Source organism: Anas platyrhynchos, chromosome 4, assembly GCF_047663525.1.
Source record: "Anas platyrhynchos isolate ZD024472 breed Pekin duck chromosome 4, IASCAAS_PekinDuck_T2T, whole genome shotgun sequence".
NCBI lineage: Eukaryota > Metazoa > Chordata > Aves > Anseriformes > Anatidae > Anas > Anas platyrhynchos.
Window position 1 is genome coordinate 69,543,276 of NC_092590.1, and position 24,416 is coordinate 69,567,691.

The window sequence follows — 24,416 nt, forward strand, 5'->3', positions numbered from 1 at the left end:
CATGATTTGTTGCATTTTTAGGCCAATAATGTCAAAGGAATGTGTGAAGGTGAAACCTGTGAAGATGAATGAATATTCAGAGTTTAAGACGGTGCATTTCCCTCCTTCAAGATTAAGTGCTACAATCTCATGGTGATCAAGAGTTGTTTTACTGAAGAATGAATTCAGGACTTAAGCTAAAACTAAACATTTCTCCCTGAGAAGCTTTCCATATTGTCCACAAAAGTTACAGAAGCTCCAAGGAGAGGGTGTCAGGGAAAGGAAAAATGAGAAGGGGGCCAGACTATCTAATCACAGGAGAATCACATAGAATCAGAGATGTCTGCCTCACTTGGAAGTATTACTGATACTGTCTCTTCTGACCTCTATGCCTCTGTTGGTCCTGGGCAGCAACACAAGTGTGATGCTGTGATAAGTAGAGAGAGAGAGGGACCATATCAGGTCCAGTGGATTGGACTAAAGCCCTTCTTTTCTCTTTTACAGTGAATAAATTTAGAAGCAGAATCCAATTAATTTATCTTTGCTATTCATCTGACTACCTTTTTTTTTATCTCCTTCCTCAGTTACATTGTGGAAATAATTTCCTTACCCCTCTGTGTGGAAGTTCTTGTTATTAACACAGAAGCAGAGCCTGGGTGGCCCAGCCACAAACTGAAGACATGAGGTACTCTGTTAGCAATGAAAGGCTGACCTACATTACATAGTCCGAGTAAGAGTTTGATCTCTGGAAGACATCTTCCCAAAGGCTCCTCATGCTTATTGTACTGCATTTGCAGCCATCTCAGATCTGTCAACAGTATTGAGCATTATTTGGCACCCTCCTTAAAGAAGCATCTCTCTTGTCTTATCCTTGCCATAATCACAGTACCTATGACAATAATGTTATATACATATATATATATATATGTATATAGACAGATAAAAGTATGAGGAGAACAAAAATAAAGGAACAGGGCAATCCTTTCAAGGTATAAATTATATTGGCTCAACTTTTTGTGGTAGATTAAGTTCTCTTGGCTTTGACTGAAATTAGTGAACGAGAGTGAGTCACATTCATCCAATTTGACCCCAAAACACTTTGAACACTATATGGCATAATTTCTAAAGAGAAGATTGTGATGATGATATTCACACTTCTTCTGGATTTTTCATTTGTTAGATAGTATTGGCTTTAAATTTTCGGTTGGGGTGAAAGAAACATTTGAAGCCAACATAATTTTCCTCGAAGCAGGAAACTGTAATTTCAGATGGACTCTACTGAAAATAATACTGGATATAATGGCTATTTTGGATCTCCTTGTTAAGTTTTTATAAGTAGTACATCCAATTGAGTAGCAAGGATTTCGTCCCCTAGAACAAACTGATAACATTGATTGAGATTCAGAATCATTTTCCTCTACAGTATTTGTAAAACCAACATATATCCAGGAAAGAAAAAGGAAGCATGATCTTAGTGTATAGATCTAAGAGATCTTTTTGTAGATCTGTTAAAAACTGCTGTTCAGTTTTGAGTCTTGAAAGGCTAATAAGATAATCTAATGTGCCCAGTTCAGCAATGATCACTAACCTAATTGATGACCAAAGAAGAACAACAGCTCTCAAGCTTTACTGGTTTATATACTACTCCCAATAAATTGTTGTAAAATGAAACCGTGGAACATTAAACTCATCCATCATTATGAGCTCATGTACAACAACTTGCGAACTGCTATAATGGAGTTACTCTCAGCCTTCCCAGCACAATTTAAATGCTCAGAGCAGGTTCCTGCTTTTATGTGACCCTAGATAGAGAGTAAACAGGGAATTTCAGTCTGGAAAGTACTGCAGCTTCCAACCAACGACCAGCAGCATCTCTCTACAGAAAGTAAGCATACAGCAGCAGACCTATCTCTGGGATTCCCTGCCCACTAGCAACTTGTGCTCTATATCTTCTGCAAAGCTGTCTCCTGGTTAGATTTATACTCCTGTATTTTTTCCTGTCCCTCCCCAAGCTCTTCAAAATGCACTTATTGTCAGTGGCTTCATCCAGTTCTGTAATAAAAACATGAGGAGAATATTTTTTAATTTGTTGACAAGTATATGAGTGGAAATGGAATTATTTTTAGACTTGCAACAAAAGAGGAGAAGGAAACGATCAAACAAGATGAGCAGTGGGCAGAAAAGGAATTTGAGCTGAGGTAATATACTTCAGTTCTGCACAGACTGTACCTCAGTGCTGCTTTTAAGGAGAGGTCATGCATAGCAGGCTAGAAAGGAGTCAGCACTGCAACCTCTGTTATTAAAAGTGAAAAGTGCTATGCTTGGAAGCAGTTTCTGAACTATGACTACTCATTGATAATGAGAGCTTGGGGTTATAGGATGACTTCAGTTTAGCGTAAAGACATCTCCATTAATAGAGATCATTTTTAATTTTTTGTTGTGATTTTGGCTCAGTACATGTCCTGTCAACCACAGACATGGAGAACAGATTGATCTTCTTTTTTTTTTTTTTTTTTTTTTTTTCCGGTAGGCCTTTCCATACTTGAAGAAGAAGTGTGTGTCAGTCCTTCTCTCAGTTTTCTTTCCTCTTGTAGCTTTTTAAAGTCTGTTTCCATACTTCTGAACAAATTCTTATTGCTTTCACCCGGACTGTTTTCTACCAGGTCATATTCAGTGCGAAAGAAGTACTCAAACACCAAGCAGAGATCTGCCTTTGTTGCCTTTGTAGATCTGTCTAGGTTGCCTACATACCTGGATGTGTTATTCATGCACGAGGATGTGGTTAACTCACATTTGTTCTGTTTCACCATGATCCTATAAATTCTTTTCCAGCCAGTGTTACCCACACACTCCTTGTGTCTCAGAGCTTTGATCAGATCCCACTGAATTCTATCTTAACAACATGTTAAGATTCAAATGGTGGGAGGTAAGGAAAATTTAGGAAGTTGTATCCAAAGCTTTTTGTGCAGTAGCCAACTCTTGTAATGACAAGAAAATAACAGCAGATATATTAAGGGTATCACAGTGGCAATTCCCTTGTCACATCTGCTTGTACTTGTTACCCTGTATGATAAGGAGACAGACAGTTATTCCTGTATTCTTTGCCTGAGCCCATCTCCAGAGTTTAACTAGTGTACTTTCTGGTTGCTTGCACTATACTTGCAATTTACTGAGTATTTATCCTTAATAAGAGTTCATTTTCAATAAGGGCTCCAGAGCCCAAACTGACTCCGCTCAATTAATTTATTGATGAGGACTATAAGGACCTTAATCAATCAGGCAGACAGTTGCTCATTAGAAATGCAAAAGGTGCTGGGAGTCTTCTCAGTAGCTGCAGCAACAGAGCAAGTTCAGTCAGATTTTAACACCATGTTTCTATAAAGGAACCAGCAGAAAATGGTTTATGTTAACAGAGCTTCGCAAAAATGGTATTGTTCGCAAAAATGGTATTGTTGAAAGTATAAAAAATTGTGGCATAGGGGTTTTTGTTTGTTTGTTTGTTTTCTTTTAAATTTCTTTTTACTATTACCATGCTAATCCAAAAATAGTAATAAGTATAAATTTCCCTGGACATGCCTTTCCTCTCTGGCTTACTCATATAACATATGAAAAGCCATCCCAAGCAAAATTAAAGACTGGCTAAACAGGCAAACGTTGAATATTGCCACTTCTCATGAAGTCAGCATGAACATGCTCTGGCAACTGGGCAGGACTTAGAGAGGATTACTACTGTGTTCTTTATGCCTGTCTTTTTGGACAGCTTGACACGTCTGTACTTCTGTGCAATCCAGCTGTTGGGTAATCACCCTCGTTCTTTTGATTTGCCCCAATTTTGAAACAGTCTCTAATCCAAAATTGGTATTCAGAATAATACAGGAATATTGGGTCAACACATAAGCTCTCCAAGTTTTTCACTGCCTAGAGCAGAGCTTTTTCTCTGTTAATTTAGGTATATGCACAGTGCTCATACACACACCATCTGTTTTCTAAGGTTAAGTACTTGCCTCATCTGAGGATACTGTATTATTTACTACCTTATTGGTTCAGAGTAATTTCTGGCATTGGGAATACTCCTGTTCACAGGCCAAAGAAAGTTTAGGACATGTGGAGTATTTATTAAGCAAGTTCTTATGAAGTCCTTCTTACGAAGTTTCTGCTTTTGTTTTGTGCACAAGCAAAAACACAAAGCACAAGAAGATGTCACAAAAAAAAATCAACCCTTTTCATAGTTTTTATTTATACCAAAAATATTCATGACTAACTGAAGCGTTTGAGAGTGGTTTTACATGGCAATGGAGAACTGAGACCTTGGTCAAGGGCAATCATAAAACACAAGTGAAATTCTAATCATTGCAACATTCAGCTAACAACAGAAGAAAGTGCAAAATGTGATTAAGAAGGTGAAGAGAAGCAGTAAGCGTTTTCATATATTCATCAAGTTATAGAAACGACACTTTCAGAATAGCAGATGGCTCTGAATATATTTAGTTTAGAAGAGTGAAGAAAGTATTGTCCTCATGCAAAGTGAAAATCAGAATCTGAAAGCTGGAGTTTATAGCCTCTGTACTGCCATAAGTGTCTTCACAAAAGACCAGAGAATGAAAGCAAGACTCTGCTTTTAAACTGAAAAGGTTACACACACACACACACACACACACACAAGAAAAAAAAAAAAAAAAAAAAAAAACAACAACAAAACAAAACACAGGCAATTCAAAGGGAAGAGTAAATCATAAATCATGAGTTATAGTGAAGGACAAATGACATGGCTTAACATGTTTATATTGACAAAGCAGTCTCTGATTAGATATCTAATAGATATCTAGATATATCCAGTAAATATCATATCTTGCACCAACCCAGATATGAAAGGGCCAGTCGCACACATTTATGGGCTTAGTCTGTGAAGTAGTGACCTTAGAGTGGAGGAATTTTCTGCAGCTGAGCAAAGAGCCCTTGGTGTCCAACATGTTCTCATCCAGATGTCCACAGAAGTTCCTTTCATGTGACTGTATGCAGCTGTTTGTGGAGTGTGAACGAAGAACTGAGGGAGCGATGCCCAAAGAAGTTTTGTATAGTTCATTCAGTGGAAATCCTCTGGATTATTGTTGCTTTAAGCAACTTTGATTGATGGTTTACACGGGCAGATGAACTTGGCATCAGATGAACCACAGTTTTTATACTTTTTTGTTACAATAGAAAGTATGGCTACACCCTTAAACAGACAGAGCATTTGTTTTAAAATTGCTTTTAGCTTTCTCAGTTCTCCTTACATTGATTTCCATCTTGTGTTCAGAAATCAATTTGTAAAATGTTAAAACCCAGTCATTTCTAGACTTCTCTCTGCAGAATTACAAGTTTGTGAGTGGGAAAGATTTCAATGACACCTATTTAAAGACTTCAACAAAAAAAGCAATTAAGTAGGCGATGAGATTTTTTTTTTTTAAAGGAATCAAACTAATTCCTTCTGAGCAATTAAAAAAGCTAAGTTTGATCTGCTCCGACAGCAGCATTTATATTTAATTACAGATCAGCTATATTGGTTTATTAAATTCTGGAGAACAGATATTATGTAAGGATAATAAATACTGTCCAGTGAGTAAATGGAACAGTAAGCCAGAAAACATGGCAATTTTCAGGATTAGAGAAACTTCTCTTCAAACAATTCTGTGTTTCTTCCTTAAGGAGAAAGCAGGATATATGACCCTGTTGGTACTAACAGTGCAGATTTTTCTGCTACCTATTTTCTATCTAAGTGTGGTCTGATAAACCATCGTTGGAAGTACTTGAAAAGGAAGTGTTGATAACTGACAACAACAGTAATATTTACATGGATTTTCAGTCTTTACATTAGCGTTTTATCTCTAAGAAAATAAACCAAAGAAAAGCACCTAAAGACTGAACACCTAATCTTACATTACAACTGGCAATCACTCTTCACTGAAAACCTATTTTAAAACAGTCACAAAGACAAGCACAGAGCAATCTCCTAAAAGGTACTTTTTCCTTTTGTCATTGAAATCAGTGCAAGATTTCATTGTCCAGACCACTCTGATTCTGCTCAAGAACTGACATGTGCCAACCCCCTCTGCCAAACAGAAACTTCAGGATCTTCATGTGCGTGCAGGACTCTTCTGGACCTCTGTGCAGAGATGCAATACCAAATTGAAATCACAATTCAACCAAGGTCAAAGCTATGAACCGTGAAAGCATATGAACTGTGAAACAGCAGCAAAATGTTTGGCTTAAGAGATGAACAACTATGGATGGATTTTTAAGGATTTTCCTGGATTTCAGGAACTGTTTTAGAAACCTTAAAGACCCTTCTTCAACCACTATTCCTTTTCAGTAAGCTTGCACATACTGAAGTTTCAATAATGTCTCTGTGCTTTTGAGCAGCAGCTATATAAATATTAAATCCATCCATTAAATGTTCTGCAACAATACTCTGGTTGGCTAATTGTCTCTGCTTTATAATGAGAAGATGTATTCTTGCTTTGACAGAGGCTTAACTAAATATATATATATATATATATATATATATATATGGCAAATATATATATATATATTTGCCAAACAATATTTTGCAATTAATTATTGTAAAAAGAATGGTCCTATCTAAGACAGATTGCTGACACTCATAAAAAGGATTGAGGCACATCTTTGCCTCAACAGCTATAAAGCTGCTGTAGGCTACTAGCTTGTGCTTTTGAAAAGTCAGCAAGTGGTTCTCTGCTTCCTAGAGGCAGTATATGTATTATATTCTTAACTCATTGCTAAGAAACTTTTAGTTGAATAATTTTTCTTCCCAATTCATGAAAAGAAAACTCCAGTGGTGACTTCATTCATATGTGCTTTTCAATATGATAAAACCATGCAGTGTTATTCAAAACAATGTTATTTGTGATTTGCCTTACATAAGCCCCTGTATGAACAGAGTGCAATTATATGAAACATTACACAGATATCATAAATAACATAATACATTGTCTACAAACACATACCCCCTTTAAATTGCTTTATATAAAGACATATTAACAAGTAGTAGGTGTGCTTTTAGCTTCAAGCTTTTCACAATGACAATATCTGTATCCTCTTTAGCCAGTATTATCAAAATACAAGATACACACCATTACAAGAGTTACAGTATAATGATTAAAAGCTTAAGAAATAAATATCCAAACTATACATGCCCTTAGCAAGGTTCGTGAAGACAAAATTGTTTCATGTGTCATTTTTTAATATAAATGATCAATAGAGGGCAGCAAATTCCTTGTAAAATCCAGGAGTTCTATAGATATAAGAGACTAGATATGGAAAAGTATATTAACAAATATATTACTTAGACTCAAGAAGCAACAAGGGAAGTACATGATTTACAAAGTATCTGCTGTTAACTCAGAAAGCTCTCGAGTGTTTTGGTACATCAGCAGTCCTTAGCTGGTGAGGTATAAAGGCTCTAATTCAACACAGCACTTCCCGATATGTTAAATTTCTGCTTAGTGAAATTTAAGCTTGATGAAGTGTCTGTTTAAAGATAGATTCCTGAAACTGGGAAGGAGTTAAAATGTGGGAGGACCTTAGGGATTTAATATTCAGTTTTGAGAAACATTCATTGGTTGTCATGGTTTTTGGAATGAAGTGAGAAACCTACCCCTGTCCAGCACCCATACCATCCAGCCCCAGTACTAGTCACTGCCTCCCCAGCTAAGCTCATGCTTAATCTAAGTACTCATTTTTTTGTTTGTTTGTTTGTTTTTTAAATAAATTCTTTTTTAATTGTTATCATTATTAATTTATTTCAGTATTTTAATGACTTGTATTTATCTATTCAGTTATGTCCTCCTGGCAGGCATCTCAGAAAAGCTCACATCACTAAGTAGAATTTACTTATTTATTTATTCATATATTCATTTATTTAATTTTATAGGTCTCCTGCACAGAACCCAAATCAGGGATGTGGCTTGAACTTGTAGCTGCTGGTACTACTAAGGTACCACAGACTATTGCCCTATTACACCAGTTGTTTAATAGCAGCTTTAGCAATCCATTTTTAATGTTACCTGTTGAAAATGCTGAAGATACTCTGACAGGATACCCCCGTCTAGAAACACAAGAAAAGAGAAAGATTGCAGAGCTAGCTTTTTTATTCCCTGTTCAATTCACTGCAGAGATAGAAATAGCTTCATGTTTGCTTAATTCTAAAATAAACTTTATATGATGAAGTCCAAACTACTCCCCTCTAAGGGTTTTGCAAATTTGTTTGAATGGAGAGACAAGAAAATTCAGCAAATACTTCTATATCAGACCCTATCACCATTCATCTCCCCAAGCACTTTAATCCCTACTCTGTTCCTCTTTCTATGGTGTGAGAGAGCTACATCTCTCAGCACGTCCAGAGAACCTTCTTGCCCTTTCTTCAGCACAATCAACATGGAAGAAAGCAATACAAATTTTAGACAAATTTGGGCAGCAACCCACACAGCTAGCAAAACAACACGGGAACAATAAGAAACTATTTAAACAGTCACTAGGAAGTTAAAACAAATTAAATTAAACTTTAAAGGGGGGGGGGGAGGGAAGATGGGAGAGGGAAAAAGCAACAACAACAACAAAACACAACTAAAAGAAACAAAAAAAAAACTAACCCAAGAGCTAAATAAAGCATGGAGAAAGAAGGAAGGAAGCCAACATTTGGGAAGCATATTAAGTTAGCTTGTTTGGGTGAGGCTGCACGGCAACAGACTCAGCTTTGCTCCTGAGTTCTGTGAAAAACAGGATTGTAACAACCACATACCTGCCAAGTCCTGCACAGATAACAGATGTTAGGGACACTCCTTTACTCAAAGTGGAGCCAAGATCCAAGATCTGTTGAAAGGTAACACATTTATCTTCTTCTGTATAAGAGAAATGCACAAATAAGCTCCTCTAACTGCACTGTTGCTGAAGGTAGAATATTTATAAACAAATCATGAGGCATTTCCTCGTGAAAGGTCCTTCCCAGTTGAAAAGTGGGAGAGTTAAGTTAGGTTAGGTTATGTGAAGGTGATGTGAAGTCCTTGCTGGACTAGCTAAGCCGATCTGGAAAAACCAAGTACAGCAGGACCCAGCAAAAGTTCATCTCTTAAATATGGACAGGTGAACATAAGAGATTCTCTCTAGAGTGTAAAAGCACAAGTGAATGGTTGATTGAGGAAGCCTGAGTTTTACTTTAGTTTTACTAACATAAAGATACCGTGTAAAGCAACTATTTTAATAAGGAATTAGATCTCAGATTTCTGACTTATGTGGATTAATGTCATATAAAGAAGACAGAATCCTTTCTAATGAGGTTTTGGTACCATCACTTATAATAGACAAAGCTTTTGTGATTGTACTTTAAATACTATAATTCAATTTCTTCCTTTCATTACTTAAAAAGTGAACTTGGATCCCTATATTGTGGTTTTCTGAGGCTGACTTTCCTGCAGGCAAGTATTGGTTTGTACTTAAAATGGACCATTTAATATGGGGATTTTTTTATGTGTTGGTATATAATGTGGAAGACAAATTTTATTCCACTGAAGTACCTGTGTTTGGCTTAGCTTTTTATGTTTAACAATTGGTGATGTCTAGTAGCTTTCAGTTATAGGGGGGCAGGAGAGAGACAGAAGGGTTGAAAAAAAGTAAACTAAAACCATGATCCAAAGGTCTTATTAAAGGATCTTTGGGCCTGCTTTAAGATTTTTTTTTCCTAGAATATTTGAATTCTATCATATAACTATTTTATGTTTTTAATCATATTCTTCAATTGCTTAAATTATCATTCTCCAGGGAATAAAATTTTTAGAAGAGAAACTTAAAATTATATCGAATGTATTCATCATAAAATATGCTAACCTGATTAGTTCTTTTGACTGTAATGACTCATGTGTCACTTGACAGAGACTAGTGCTTTGGATCCTCACTGGTAAAGCAATACCCATGAAATTCCTGATGTGTCTGCCCCACCTAACAAAACATGTATTAAAAGTACAATGACCTGTGTTGGTGATTAAGGAAGAGTGAATCTCTGCTATAATTTTTCCTTTCTTCTGTGGGTGAGGTCTCTTTGAGTATGGTAATGTTAGAGAAAAGGGACAGTTCTGCTATAATTTTTCCTTTCTTCTGTGGGTGAGGTCTCTTTGAGTATGGTAATGTTAGAGAAAAGGGACAGTTGCATAGCCTACTTTCCTAGAAAACGTGATGAAATAGATTCCATGTCAGTGGAAGAGAGAAGAATCACCTTTAGAGTAGCTAAAGAAAAAGGCAAGGGCAATTCTGTTTTCTTATGTTGATGTGGAAAACAGGAGGACATGCTAGAAAATATCTTTCTTATCTGAGTGAATGTGGTGTATGCTTTATTAATTATATGATACAATGTCAGTGAAAGAAGTTAAGTAGTACTGCCCCTCGTTCTGGACATCTCAGATGGTGCTTGTGAGCCTAGACCCATAGTTAGATATGGTAGGAAGATTTCTGAAATGCATATCTGCAGTGTTCCATCTTAGTCTAGTTAAAATATATTCTGTTCCAGAGAGGAAAGGCATTGGGGTGGTAAGGCTGAGGGGACTGGCTATATATCCCTCTGAGCCAGACGTTAGATCTGTGTCCTCTACCACCTAGCTGTGTAGCTGGGCTGTGCACACCCTACTGTCCTGCTACTGGAACTGCGGAGCAGGAAAAAGTAGGTTTCGAAGAGCAGCTGTTGTTTTCTGGTCAGCTGAAGTTATAGCACCTTTCTGGAGTTCAGCTTGCTTAAATTCGCTAAGCTGAGCTACAAGGAATTTGGGCTGTTCTGAGTTCATCCTTAATTCTTCCCTACTTGAAGGGATATAGATGGCTTCCTGTTGCTTGCAACAACTGGGAACCTTATGTAGCTGCCTAAGGAGTAAGAAAAGAGATCAAAATTTCACAAAGAGTTGAGAAAAGGAAGGGCATAACTTTATCTCCACTGACTGATAGAACTCATGCAGGTGTATTTGGTACCCTGTTGTATATGGTAGGGCCCAATCCTGCATTTCCTTAAACAGATACACCACATCAATGGCTTCTAAGTAGCATACCTTGAGATAAATGTTTCATTGGGGAAAAAAAAATAAAAATGTATAGCCTGGATATTTGATTATCACTTATAAGAGAAAATGTCTAAGCACTCAACTATTTACAATGTAATGTAATAATCTTTGCCTTTTTGAAGATTGCATTTGAAAACTCATTGTTAAATGTTTTTTTGTTCTCTTTTTTTTTTTTTTTTTTCCTTTTGCCTCCTGTACCTTTCTCATCATAGGTATGTTTTCTGGGCGGTAGCATATCAGACTGGTTATTTATTGTGCAGGTGTTCTGCATGTGTCTTTTGAAGCTGTTATTTTTAAATGGCAGTTTTAAACACTTTTACTTCCTTTTAAATGTAACCATGTATAGACCTACATGACTTTGAGCAATTTATCCCATTATATCTGCAGGTTGTTGCTCTTCATTACTTAGGTTTTCAAGGATAAAGAACAAGCAGCTAAAATCAGAGTAACTGGATATGCTTCAACTCTCTCTCTGGTGGCGAATGTAGAACAAATGATTAGTTACACTGCGCTGTAGTTTAGTTCAGACCTTACGTTCAGTGCTAAAGTACTTTGTCTTAATTTAGACCTTGGGCATATAAGCACTTGAGCTTGTGTCTAGAATTACTCATATAAGTAAAGCTATTGACTTCAAAGTTATTGACTACCTGTATGAATAAAGTTCAGTTTTTATAAGGTCAAAGGTCTGGAGCCATTATTTCTTGACTGTGCAATAAAAGGAGGCTCAGAAAGCTATGGCTTTTGTACCATTAGCAGATTTTTTAATTTTTTATTTTTCTCATGGATATGGATCTACAATGAAAAGAGTTTTTGATGTTGTTATTCTGGAGATGAACACAACAGCAAGGATATCTTTCCCTTCCAGAAATCTCACTCAGTCTGTTCTCATTATTTTAGCAGTCTTGTGAAGGTTCTCCGCAGGCTTGGTGGTTTGAAATAGTGAGGCCTGATCCAAGCATAGTCAGTAGAAAGGCTTTTCCCTCTTTTTTTTTTTTTTTTTTTTTTTTTTTTTTTTTCCTTCAGGGACTGTCTTCTGGGATAGATTGTGGTGCTTCCCATTCACAATGACCCTTTGGGCCTGGCCACCCAGCCAGTTTGTAACCTAGCAGACAGTGCATCTATCCAAGCCATGAGCAGCCAGTTTCTCCAAGAGGAGGCTCTGGGAAACATATGAAATGTTCTCCTAAAGTACAAGTAAATAACACCCACACCCTTTCCCTCATCCACTCAGCAGGTCATCTTCTTTTAAAAAGAGATAAGGTTTTTCAGGTAGGACCTGCCTTACTTAAACTCATGCTGACTGGGTCTGATCACCAGGTTGTCTTGTTCATACCATTTGATGACCTTCCTGGAACTGAGGTAGATGACAGGCCAGTAATTCCCCAGATCCTCATTTCTGCCCTTCTTGTAGATGGGTATCACATTTGCTAACTTTGAATCAACTGGGACATCCTCAGTTATCTGGGACTGCTGATATATTATTGAAAGTGGCTTGGTGAGCACTTCTGCCATCTCCTTCCTTAGTTGTATCTCAAAAGTCCTGGTTGCATTGCTGACAGCTACCATCAGAACTGTAACAGCTGCTGACCCTGAGCCTTTGCACCTACAGTGTAAGCTGCAGACATCCCTCCCTCACAATTCTTACTCCATGCTCTTGGTAGACCACTTGACAGCAGGACCTCTGGGTCTGTCCCACTCCTCGTGTGTCCTTCTCACTTCCTAGACCAAGCCGTCCCAGTACACAGAAGGTCAGGGAATGAGTATGATGTGGACTGGCCACCACCAGTGCCTGGTGGAAGCTCTGTTGCAGAAGTCAACTCTGGAGAGAGGGAAGTTTCTCATAAAACATTACATAGCTAAAAGTTGTGGTCTTTCTTCAGGTGACAGTTGATGGGAGTGGCCTCAATACCTTGATGAAGGCCTGGGTTGGAGAAACCAGCTTAGAAAACTGCCAAAGACAGGCATGCAGGGAGGGGCATTATGTAACGAGAGTGTGGAGGGCCTTGTACACTGTTGAGCCTGAAGGTGGTAAGTGGAGCTTTGAACAGAGCAATGAGAATGCTGTAACTGACATGAAAGAGACATTCTGAAATAAAAGAAAACAATTCTTCAAATAACCAGACAGTTGAAGGAGTGAAATGTTTGCCTGTAATGGGCTTGTCCAGTCACTGAATTAAGAAAAAATCAATGTCTGAAGTGAGTGCCAAACAAATATAATGAGGAACAGGTAAAGCATTAATCATCTTTATTAAACGATATTGAATGTCCACAGTCCCTAACCAGTCCCAACTATACTGGCTGCTGAACTAACACAGACTTATCTGCCATTGCTCACAGGTGGGTTCACTGCTACAGCAGCATGAAAACTCAATGAAAAGACTGCAAATACCTACAAGTACTAGTTGGAGATTATTTGGATTTCTCAGTCAAATCTCATCTTGAATCCATCACTTCATTTTCTTCATATCATTTACTTTCTCAAACAATAACGATGTTTTGTCATATTAACTTGCTTACTCTGCAGCACAGACTAGCATTTTCTTCAGGATTTTCTCCCTCTTTGAGGTGCTTTTGCAGACACACATCGCATATACAAACTACCATGAGAACACAGGATGGCTGTTATAACCCAAGTCCCTTTTTTTTATTTTTTTGTTTCATTGCATGTTCTATTCCTGATTTTAAAGTGGTTGAGGAGGTGTCCAGCTTGAATAATATATAATATATATAACATTTATATGTTATATATAAATATATATAAAGTAAATATATAACATTTTTGAAAATGTTATATTCTATAACATTTATATTCTATATTTATATGTTATATTCTATAACATATATTCTATAACATTTTCAAGGGTTCTTAATAGCAAAAGAGAATGTGTTTCATTTGAGCGGCTGATATGACTCTTGCCCTCAATGGTGAGGTCCTAAATGTCAGTGTGAACTCAAGGAGTTTGAGTTGAGTAGTGGAACTTTTTACCCCCGATGTCTTATGAGTAAAGTTGAGCTGACATATATAATCCAACAAGGAACCAATGGAAAAGCTGCGTAAAAATGGAAATGGGACTTAAGAGCTTAGAGTAATAGAACTAGACATAGTAAGAGCTGCTCTGTAACTCCCTTGAGTTCCTGTCTTTCTTTGATTAAAATAGTGTCTTGTTCTGGCATAAATTCCAGCCTGTATATCTATGATGCAATGAGAAGGAGAGAAGAAATTCAGCTGTGAAACTAAACTGGACAATATGAAAAATACAGACATATGAGGATTTATAAAAAATTTCTTGGTGTCTGAATAAAAACTGAGGAGGAGAGGATACCTCTGTGCAAGAGGAGACTGTTCTACAAAAACTGGTTAAATTTAACACTTCATTTTTAGTCATTTATTTCAGCAAAAGCCCAATGAGCTTTGAAACAAAGGGCTGAACTTGGAAGGGAATTTATTGCTTTTCACAAAATAGATAACAGTAGTAGTGTCTTCCTTTGTTTTTTTTGCACTTTTGTTTAAGAATGTCACTTAGATCACAAGAGATGAAGTCAGATCCCTTCCCTTTTCAAATTCATTCTGAAGAAACCTAAATATAGGCTTGAAATTACAGGGCTAATGGATATGCCAGGATGGTCTCTTTTGTATCTTGCTTAAAATATTGTGGTTTGTTGTTTTAGTCTTGTAACTAGAATATAACTTTAGGTCAAAGAGAATCTCAGAGTATTCATTTGGCTGGAACATTGATGGGGGTAGGAGGAGAAGAGAGATGGTTCTCAGTGTGCTGTTTTCCATAATGATTTATACAGCTCACAAAACTGTTGGGAATGTTTAGAAACAGAGTTCATTCCTCTCAACATTCTTTTTTTGGTAATTGCGTATTAAGTCCAAATCACATAGTTTGGACTTGCCTATTTTTGGTGAGAAATGATTTGCCAATCAATTTCTTTGTAATTTTTCTCCTGTACTGCCTGTAGCTTATCTTGGAAAACATATTGATCACTTTCTAAGCAGGGAAGCAACTACTGGGAGAGGTGAACAAATAAAATTTAAAGGTTGGATTTCTGTTCTCTAGAACTGCTTTGTCTCATGAGCTATTTTGTTTAGAAGAAAATAATAATTAATAATAATTTAGCTCTAATTCTCTTGAGACTTGATCCCTCTCCATACAAGATGAGGTTAAGTATGTCTGTATCACTTATTGGCTGCATAATTGCGATAATAGAAGTTTATAGATACAGTTATTCAATCTGCATAAATTGTTGAGATATTTTTTTCTTGTTACATTCACTATAAGTGTTTCCAAACATAAACTACTTGGAAAAATTGCACACAAGTTTAAGCTTATTCCTGATGAGCAAAAGCAGCTGTCTGGGAAGTGGGTTGGTTCTCTTATTTCTAACAGCTGCTTCTTACTTCAATAGTGAAATGGTTGTCTTTTCTAATGCTACATAACAGCAAACCTACCTCTTCAAATGCTACATAACAGCAACCCTTATACTTTCTAGACTTATCATTCTGTACTCCCTGGACTCTCCCCCACTAGTGTTCACTTGTATTGAATGTTGCTGGAAAAGATATCCAGATTTTCCCTGGCAAAAAATTATCTGAACAAAATGTTTGTGAAATATACTCCCATTTCTGAATGCTGTCATTGTATTCCTTATATAAAACCATAGCAATGACTTGTACATCACATTTGATGACTTTCAGACTTTCTCCTCACAAATTGGTCTTAGCCAGCTGTATCCCATAAGGGGTATCACGAACTGACATAAGTCTTATGCATATTTGCACAGAATGCATGTAAGGCCAAATTGTTCTTTGACTTACCTACAATTCCATGTACTATGAAGCCAACATACTAATTGATGGGCGAGCTTGTGAATTATTACCAGAATTCTTCATTTCTGCAAGTGGGATTTAAATGTATCACTTGATGCTGATTTAAGGATTGGAACTTGGCTTTCAAGTCAAGAGTGAGTTTTGAGTAAAGCTAGTTAATTAAAGAGATCTTGAAAGAAATCTTGTGAATATTTTCATGTGCCTGAATGTTGTTTCAGGGGTATTATGATTCACCAGACTATTAATTATTGATGACCTTATAAGCAATTATTTGGTATGTATTACAAATTATTTATGAAAGTCTACAAAAAAAGTTGAAGGGTGGTGGGGACATACACTTAATCAACTAGTAATGTAACTTGGTCTGTTCAAACTCTCTGCTCAAAGATTTGAAATATTTTGCAAGTTAAAACTAGTCTAAACAAAATGATGAATATTTACCAGTTAAGCATAACTACAGCTATTAGGACCCTGTTAAATTTACCAGCTACAGGAGAAGCTAGCTATTTTGGATCAAATAGAATTTGGAGTTTTCTGTGGGAAAAAAAAAAAAAAAATCAAATTCTGGAAAAAATTATGAATGTTCAGGCTTTTTCAAGAGAAGGCGTAGTTGATGTAGATAATAATTTAAAAAATAAATATTAGCTCTCCATTACCAGGGGCATTATCATATATGGTTTCCAGATTGCATCTTGCAGCTTCTGCCTCATACCAATTCTCTTATTTATGCAGTTAAAGCTTTCATTTATGTTCAGATTTACAGGTGAAGCTGTTTGGCTTACTTTGGGCAACAATGTTGGTTTAAGCCTTGATTGTAATAGTATGGATTAGACCAATGGTGTCATGCTGGTAGGGACAGCGACAGAATCTTAGGGAAGACTACAAGAAGCAGTGTGTTTCTGCACACAGAAAAGTTCATTTTCCTGTTCAGCCTCTCTAAGAAATTTTCAGTCCAGGTCTGCACCTGTCATATTATTGATGGACCTAACCTCAAAGAAACCAGCTCTTTCTGAAACAATTTATACTTATGCCCTTTAGCCATTGAATTTGTACTTTGAAGAGATGCAAAACAAGCTGAAAATTTGGCACCAAGCTGTTTCAGCACCTGAAGAGCCTGGACACATGTAAGAACTTCAAGGATTCTACAGATTGCTGAACAAAACAACTCTGCTTTCAAGCTTTTGTCTTGTTACTAAGAAGTGTTTGCCTGAGGAATAAACTATAATGCAACAGCCCCAGGTGACCTGTACCCTGCTTCTCTACTGTGTTCCAGTGAGAATGGAAGCAAATATAAGGGGGCTCTTTGGTGTTTTACATAAAGTGTTTCAGGGGATATATGCAGTGTTATCTTTACTGACCTCAAACAAATCTAGCCTGTAAGATCACTCAGAAGTGCAAGTTACTCACCGTCAATTTTGATTCAAATCTTGGTGCTCAGACTTTGAGGAAATGAACATTTACCTTGCATAGTTCAAAAGCAATTTTCAGTAGCATCACTAGACTTCTACTGAACTCTTTCCAAAACCTCACTCTGAATTAATTATTGTACAGATAAATGGTTACTTGCTGGAAATTGGCTTGCTTATTTGCATCAAAGAGAAGAAATCAATTAAATAATTAACTGCTGTGTATTTGACAAGACATTATTATAGATAATTAGTTCTTTCATGAATATATAATTGATGTTATTTTTTCATATTTTTTTTTGTGACAAATAAACTGAAACATAATTTAAGCTGTAAGCCTAGGTAGTGTGCACTGGAACAATTTTCCCACAATTTACGAAAACAATATGTATGCTATGTGCCTGACAGATGCACACAGATACAGTTGAGGCCTGCAATGAGTTTAATATTGTTATTAATTTCAAGAAGTCTACTTCAGTATGTTTTTTTTTTTTTTTTCAGACAAATCTTTTAATTTTCTTATGAGATCAAGAAAATGCTGCTTGCTTCTCTACCTGTTCTTCCCACTTAGAGCTCTTTCAAACAAGATCCAGCTGAGATGTATCTGTTACTTGTATTGCTATCTAGGATATCAAATTCTACAAATTACATTAATATCAAAAGCTATGCAAAGATGGATTTGTTTTACCCATGTGGTAGGAAAAGCTGCTCAGCTTCAGTATCAGGGATCTAGCAGCATGGCAGCAGAGGCATTGTTAATTACGCTTCATAAGAAACTCCTTGTTGATAGTCACAACAGAAGCATTACCAGGACAAGATAACAATCTGAAGAGGAGTTCTCTGTTCACCTTCTGTTGGGACTGAGTTCCAGGAAAAGGCTGGCAGGTTTGCTGGGCAGAGTATTTCAGAGAGCACGAATGCCTGCTGGGCTGATGCAGACTACTAGACTCATGTTACCAAACAGCAGTGAGTTGATTATTTATGTGTGCATGACTCTGAGTAGAGTTTGATTTTAATTGACAACCTGTATACTATTAAGCAAACAGAAGAGCATAAAAAACTTACCAGAATGCAATTTTTCACAGAATCACAGAAAAAATCTAGCAGTTATTCTTCCACAATGTAAATGCATTCTGATTTCTAGAATGTGATTTCTACCTTATTTTGTGCATTCTGAAAAAAAAAAGTAATTCAGTTGATTTCCCCAGGTAATATTTCGTATATTAGAATTTGATTCCCTCAATGGTCTCAAACCATAAACAGTGAATGGCCAGATACTTCTGAACTACTACTTGTCCAGCTTCCTTTTCTCTGTCTCTTTTTAAACACATACTTACAAATAGTCTTCCACAAGGGTTATGCTTTTAGGCCAAAGTATGTGTATGTGTGTATATGTACATATATATAATATATATATATGTGTGTGTGTGTGTATGTACATATACACATATATATATGTGTATATATATGTGTATATGTGTATATGTACATACATATATAATATAAATATAATATATTTATTTTATATTATATATAAAATATAAATAACATATATAATATAAATAACACATATATATATGTGTTATTTAAGAACTGAACAGATAATTTTATTTTCATAAAATTTAAAACAAAACACAATCCTATTTTTCATGGGGATAAACCTGAGACCTTATCAAATTGAAGCAGAGTTCAATTCAACATGAAGGGAACCTCACTAGCTTAGCTAGGTACCTCAGATATGCTTAACCCCATTCCTCATCTTGAGCTAATTATAACTTTCTTGACAGCTGTCCATAATTGTTATGTTATGATCACTTCCAATTAGCTGGCTCGAACTACTTACAGAAAAAGATATAAGCAGATGCTTACAAAGGAAGAAACAGCTGCTGATAAATGAGTTCTATACGACCACAGATTTGCTAGTAACACTGCTTTTAATATATGTATTTTGGTGCTACACTGTTTTGTCTCAAACCTGAATTCCACCAGATTGAAAGGCAGATTTCCTTGATTTACAGGATGTTTTTCATTAGTTTTGTAGGTCTTGGTATTTATGAAGATGAAAATGCTAGCAGGAACATTAGATTACAAAGGTAACTCTGAAAAGGTCAGCAGGTCTGACATGCAATTTGTCTCGTCCAATTAGGCTTTGTATTGATATCCTGTCTGTCTGATCTGTATAAATGATGGGTGGGAAATTGTATGGTTTTTTTTTTTTTTTTTTTTTTTTTGTGGCAAAAGGGTTAAAAAGACAATCAGATCACTGAACAGCTCTAATGACAAAGCTGATAAACATTTAAGCTACAGTGTGTGATTCTGTGTTGGCTTTGAACATTAGCTCTAGTAGTCTACTTGATTTAAGAATTTAAAAGGTAAAAGAAGTGTCCAGCTATGGCATCTGTAAATCAGTTAAGAAATATTTGGTTTTCATTACTTAACAGAATGAACAGATATCTAGAATTAATCATAAATGCATAAGGCATACTCACTGCATCTTTCTTAATCTAATGCCTGTTGCTATGATTCCACATCATATCGCAGAATTCAAAATATATTGACCTATATAATCCACCAAAATGTTTGCTCCACATATTTACTGTCTGCTGTTCAGTAGAATATAAAGAACAGGTGTCTACATTGATTTGCTAGGAGAACTGAAGAGAGTATAAGTGCCTCAAGTTTAAATAAAATAGGTGTAAGCAGCAAATAATTCAGGGGAATTAGAATTTCAAATCCAATCCATTTCAATTACCTATTGTGGTTTGCCACTATCTGAAGATTTTCTGCATTTGCTGTAACTTTGTGTTCCAACAACTCTGAACTTAAATAGGAAATGATGAGAGAGTAGGAGGTAATCTTCCCCGTGCGGTCACAGCAACCTGCCTGATTATTTTGTGGGATGGACCTTCTTCATCTTAATGAAACAGAAATACTCATTTATTATTCCACATTGCAAAAGAACATTGCAGAAATTCAAGTCAATTGGAATAAAACTTATGACAGTTTACTTCCAGCTAGTCCTAAAGCTACTGGGGAGCATAAAAGATTAATATTTGAAACAAAAAACTATGGTTCTTAAATCTTTCAGAAGGCATCTAAAACTAATGTTTGAAGCTTCTTTTATGCACTATTTACTTATACAATGACACTAAAAGTTTGTTTTAATCACCCTTTTGAATTAATGTTTTAATCACTCATTTTGAATTCCTTACTCCTTTTTGGTGACTAAAATATTGAAAACATTTATCAGCTCATAGAAAATTACGTTTATTTTAATTTATTTAATATTTCTCTAATATTGATTAAAGTGTCTAAGTATTTAAAAACTGCTTTAACGGTTGTCCTTTTGTACCAAACCACTTTTAATCTCACATAATTTGCCTCACTCCAATTTGTCTCATGAACAATCAAAAAGCCTGGGGAGGGGAGGGTGGTTAAGGGGGGAGTGAGGGGGTGGGGCTGGGGGGTAATGAAACCAGAACTCTGAGTCTTAGATCAGGCTAGAAAGATTCTGCTTCCCTCTGTACTGGGTCTGGCTGGGGTGTTAACTTTCCCTACAGCAGCCCATACAGTGCTGTGCTCTGCACTTGTAGCTAGAGCAGCAGTGGTATCACACCAGTGTTGTGTCTGCTGCTGAGCAGTGCTGGCACAGCATCAGAACTCTCTCTAACCTTCCTAGGGGGTGGGGAAAAAAAAGTGAGAAAAGAAATATCACCAGGGCAGCTGACCTAAACCAGCCAAAGGGATATTCCATACCATATGATGTCACACTCAGCAATAAAAGGTGGAAAAAGGAAGAAGAGGGTAGGGGTGGGCTTTCATTGTGAAAATGTTGGTCCTCCTCCCATACACCGGCTACATGCGTTGAGGCTCTGCTTCAAGGATGTGGTCAAGCATCGCTCATTCGTGGGAAGTAGAGAGTAATTTCTTTCCTCTGAACTTCCACATAGCCTTTATTTGTTTTGTTTGTTTTTTTTTCTCCCTTGCCCCCTCCCTTTTCTCCTTTCCTTTTTTTTTCCCCCTTTAGTTAAATTGTTTAGTTAATAGTAATCTTTCCTTCATAATCTTTTTTTCCATTTAATTAAATTATCCTTATCTCAATCTGTGAGTTGTTATTTATTTTACTTTTTCCCCTCCTCATCTAAGGAAGGGGAGTGAGAGAGCGGTTGTGGTGTTTAGCTGCCTAGCAGGGTAAAACCACCATATGCTCACTGGAAACTGGCTGTAGGAATTCACATTTCTTGTACGTTGTATCAGGAACTGAGAAAGGTTGGTTGCTTATACTTCATATGGGCCTTTAATGGATACATGCTATATCCTTTTGTAATTGAAAAGGATGCAATGTTGTTCAGGATGCTAGTTCTGTTCCTGTTGTTGCTAAGGTTTTGCAACATTGGATAAAACTTCTTAAATTCTTCTCACATTATGAATACCTCTGCTTTAATTGCTTAGGTAGGAGAAGGAACCCTTCTGAATATAAATGGTGGATGAAAAAGTTAAAGCTGCTTTGAAAGCTTGTATTAGCTTTTTCTGTGTTGTACGTATCTTTAGGAATCAAAGTGGTAAGAAGAAATTTCAAATATTTCCAAGATCCATTTATGAATTATTTCATTACTCTGTGGGTCTTGCTGCTTTGAAAGCATGTCAGAAACTTTAAGTAGATGAAAACTGAGTGTTCCAATGACTGGAAACAATGGCCTTACAAGGAACACTGGAGAGGTGTCTGTGATTTTAATCAATCTTGAGAGATGAACAGGGTATAACTGCCTTTATGGGAGGAATATATCCAGAGCTAAGGGGCTCTTATTGGTGAAGTAAGGGGACTTATAGTGAAACTTTAACAAGAACTTACGTTTGAGAAGCTGATTCAAGGCAAGACTTGGACTAAATTAAAATAACACTCTTGTCCCCTTACCTCCCTCATAAAGACTACAATTATTCCAAAGACTAAAATACTAAAAGTAAAAAAAGTAAAAAGCCCTTTTGGAAGACATAATGATAAACTTTTTTTTTTTTTGGCTCTTATTGACTGGCATATTAGTGGAGAAAGACTGTACAAATTGTATTAAGAAGAAAACTGAATATGTAATAGAATAAGGTTGGTATCTATTTTGAGTAAAATATGTTAGAGGTGTGAACGCTTGCTTTTTTTTTGTTTTGATTTAGCCTTATACAAATGCCAGCTCTGTAGAAGGTAGCAGAAATATGTGAAGAAAAATATATTTGACTTTCTATTAAATCATATGCAGCTGATGAAATCTTACTGTATATCAAAAAATAAAATAAAAACAAAATTAATTACCACACTTGAAAACAATTAAGAAACCAATTCAGAACAAAATATTTGTTATGAACTTTTTTCATCTACCCAAATGTTTTGATGTATTTTAGTAGAAAGAAGAATCCACTGGTAGTCTTCAGACAGAAACAACTTAGGAGGTGTTTTGTCTTGTAAGATAGAAGGAGTATCAACTCTTCTCAAGATGCAATTCTTTTGAATCAAAACTATTACATTTGCAAAGCTTTAACAATCCACAGGGTTAATCCACAGGGTCACAGATATCCTGAGCACACTAGAAAGGCTTTATTGAAGCCCTGGTGTCTGACATTAGTTTGTCCATTTATGCTAAAAAGAGCACTTCATGGAAACATATCCTGTAAAATAATGTATGTGGAACACATGATCTCCTGAAAAACTACTCAGTTTTGAATAAAATATGTTAAGCTTATGTCCTATATGCAAAAGCATCTGAGAAGTAGTTGTTAGTAGGCAGCAGAAGGACTATACTCCATGAAGAACTCTACTCACCTACAAAACAGAGCCCTTTTTTTTTTTTTTTTTGTCTGTAAGTTAAAAGCCAAATGTGTCAGCAAAACAGTTCACTTTGTGTAAGCCTGTCTATAAAAATTGACTGTCTCTGTACTCAGTCCCTGCCCACCAGACCATCTGCTGTTGGACTGCTCTTGGGAGCAGTAAATGAACTGAGCACATAGACCTGTGAAGGATGACAGATTGCTGTTTGGGTGGATCTGGGGACATGTTTTGGTGGGGATGCAGAAGCTTGGCTTCGTTCTGCATCCCAGAAAAGTTAAAGCATCCAGATTCTCTGCAGGGCAATCTGACATGGGTTTTCTCTGGCTTACTGAGAATCATACACTTAATACTTGGAGTATTTTTGATGAGTGATAAATATCCATATTTGGAAAGGACTGGAATGCTTCATTCTGGAAAAATGCCATAATATCACACTAATTGGAGTTTTCTGTGGAAAAAAAAAAATCAAATTCTGGAAAAACTGATGAATTTTCAGGCTTTTTCAAGGGAAGTCATATTCTGGCTTGCTAATGGCTCTAATCAAAATGATAGCAAAGCTTAGTATTCACCCTTTGGTGGAGGTAGTTCCATAATTAGGTTTTTAACTTGTTTAGAAAGGATATGATGATATCCGAGCATCCTGTGGGTTTAGCTGTGCTAGGAATCTATGACCTAAGTTAGAGGTAGTATTAGATAAACAGTTCTTGAGGAAGTTTTGACAAAGACTTACAGCGCATTATCTGTCTTACAGCACAGCTAGTCTGTGATATGCCACACCTGCCGTGCTTATACCAAGAGCTGTTATCTATCATTCATTGCAAGGGATACCCAGATAGAAGGTTCCTTGATTCTGGTAAACTAACTTCTTGCTAAATTTCCATTGCAAAAAATAAATTGTTTCTTGTGAGGGGAGGTTTTTAGTATAGGTGCATATGCATTAGTCTGTATAACTGATAGGGGTTAGTAGTTGAATGTAATAGCCTTTCAGTTTTAAAATAATGAAGGGAAAGTGACAAGATCTTGGCCATATAGGCTCTGCAGTTGATGTTGATAAAATATTTGGTCTATTGACACCAAGCACCTTCAGAGTTAATGGTTAAATTTTTTGCATTACCTGTAACCCAAGTTATGATAATTCAAAACCTACTGATACTTCAGTTGGCTTCATTTGGTTGTGACTGCAAGGATACTGCTGGGGAATCTCTGCTGCAGCGCTGGACTTCAGTGGTATTTTTTTCAATTTATTTATTTATTTTTGTCCACACAGTGATTGTGAATCATGTGAG

General features: G+C 36.3%; 1 long non-coding RNA gene across 1 annotated transcript in view; it reads left to right on the forward strand.

The window, feature by feature from the left end:
* The first annotated feature begins 8,689 nt into the window (after positions 1–8,689).
* The window catches only part of LOC106015935 (uncharacterized), a 45,201-nt gene continuing 29,474 nt past the window's right edge, over positions 8,690–24,416 (forward strand). Inside the window, exon 1 of the long non-coding RNA XR_003497047.3 lies at positions 8,690–8,857. This is a non-coding gene — a long non-coding RNA (uncharacterized lncRNA). The remainder of the gene's footprint in view (positions 8,858–24,416) is intronic.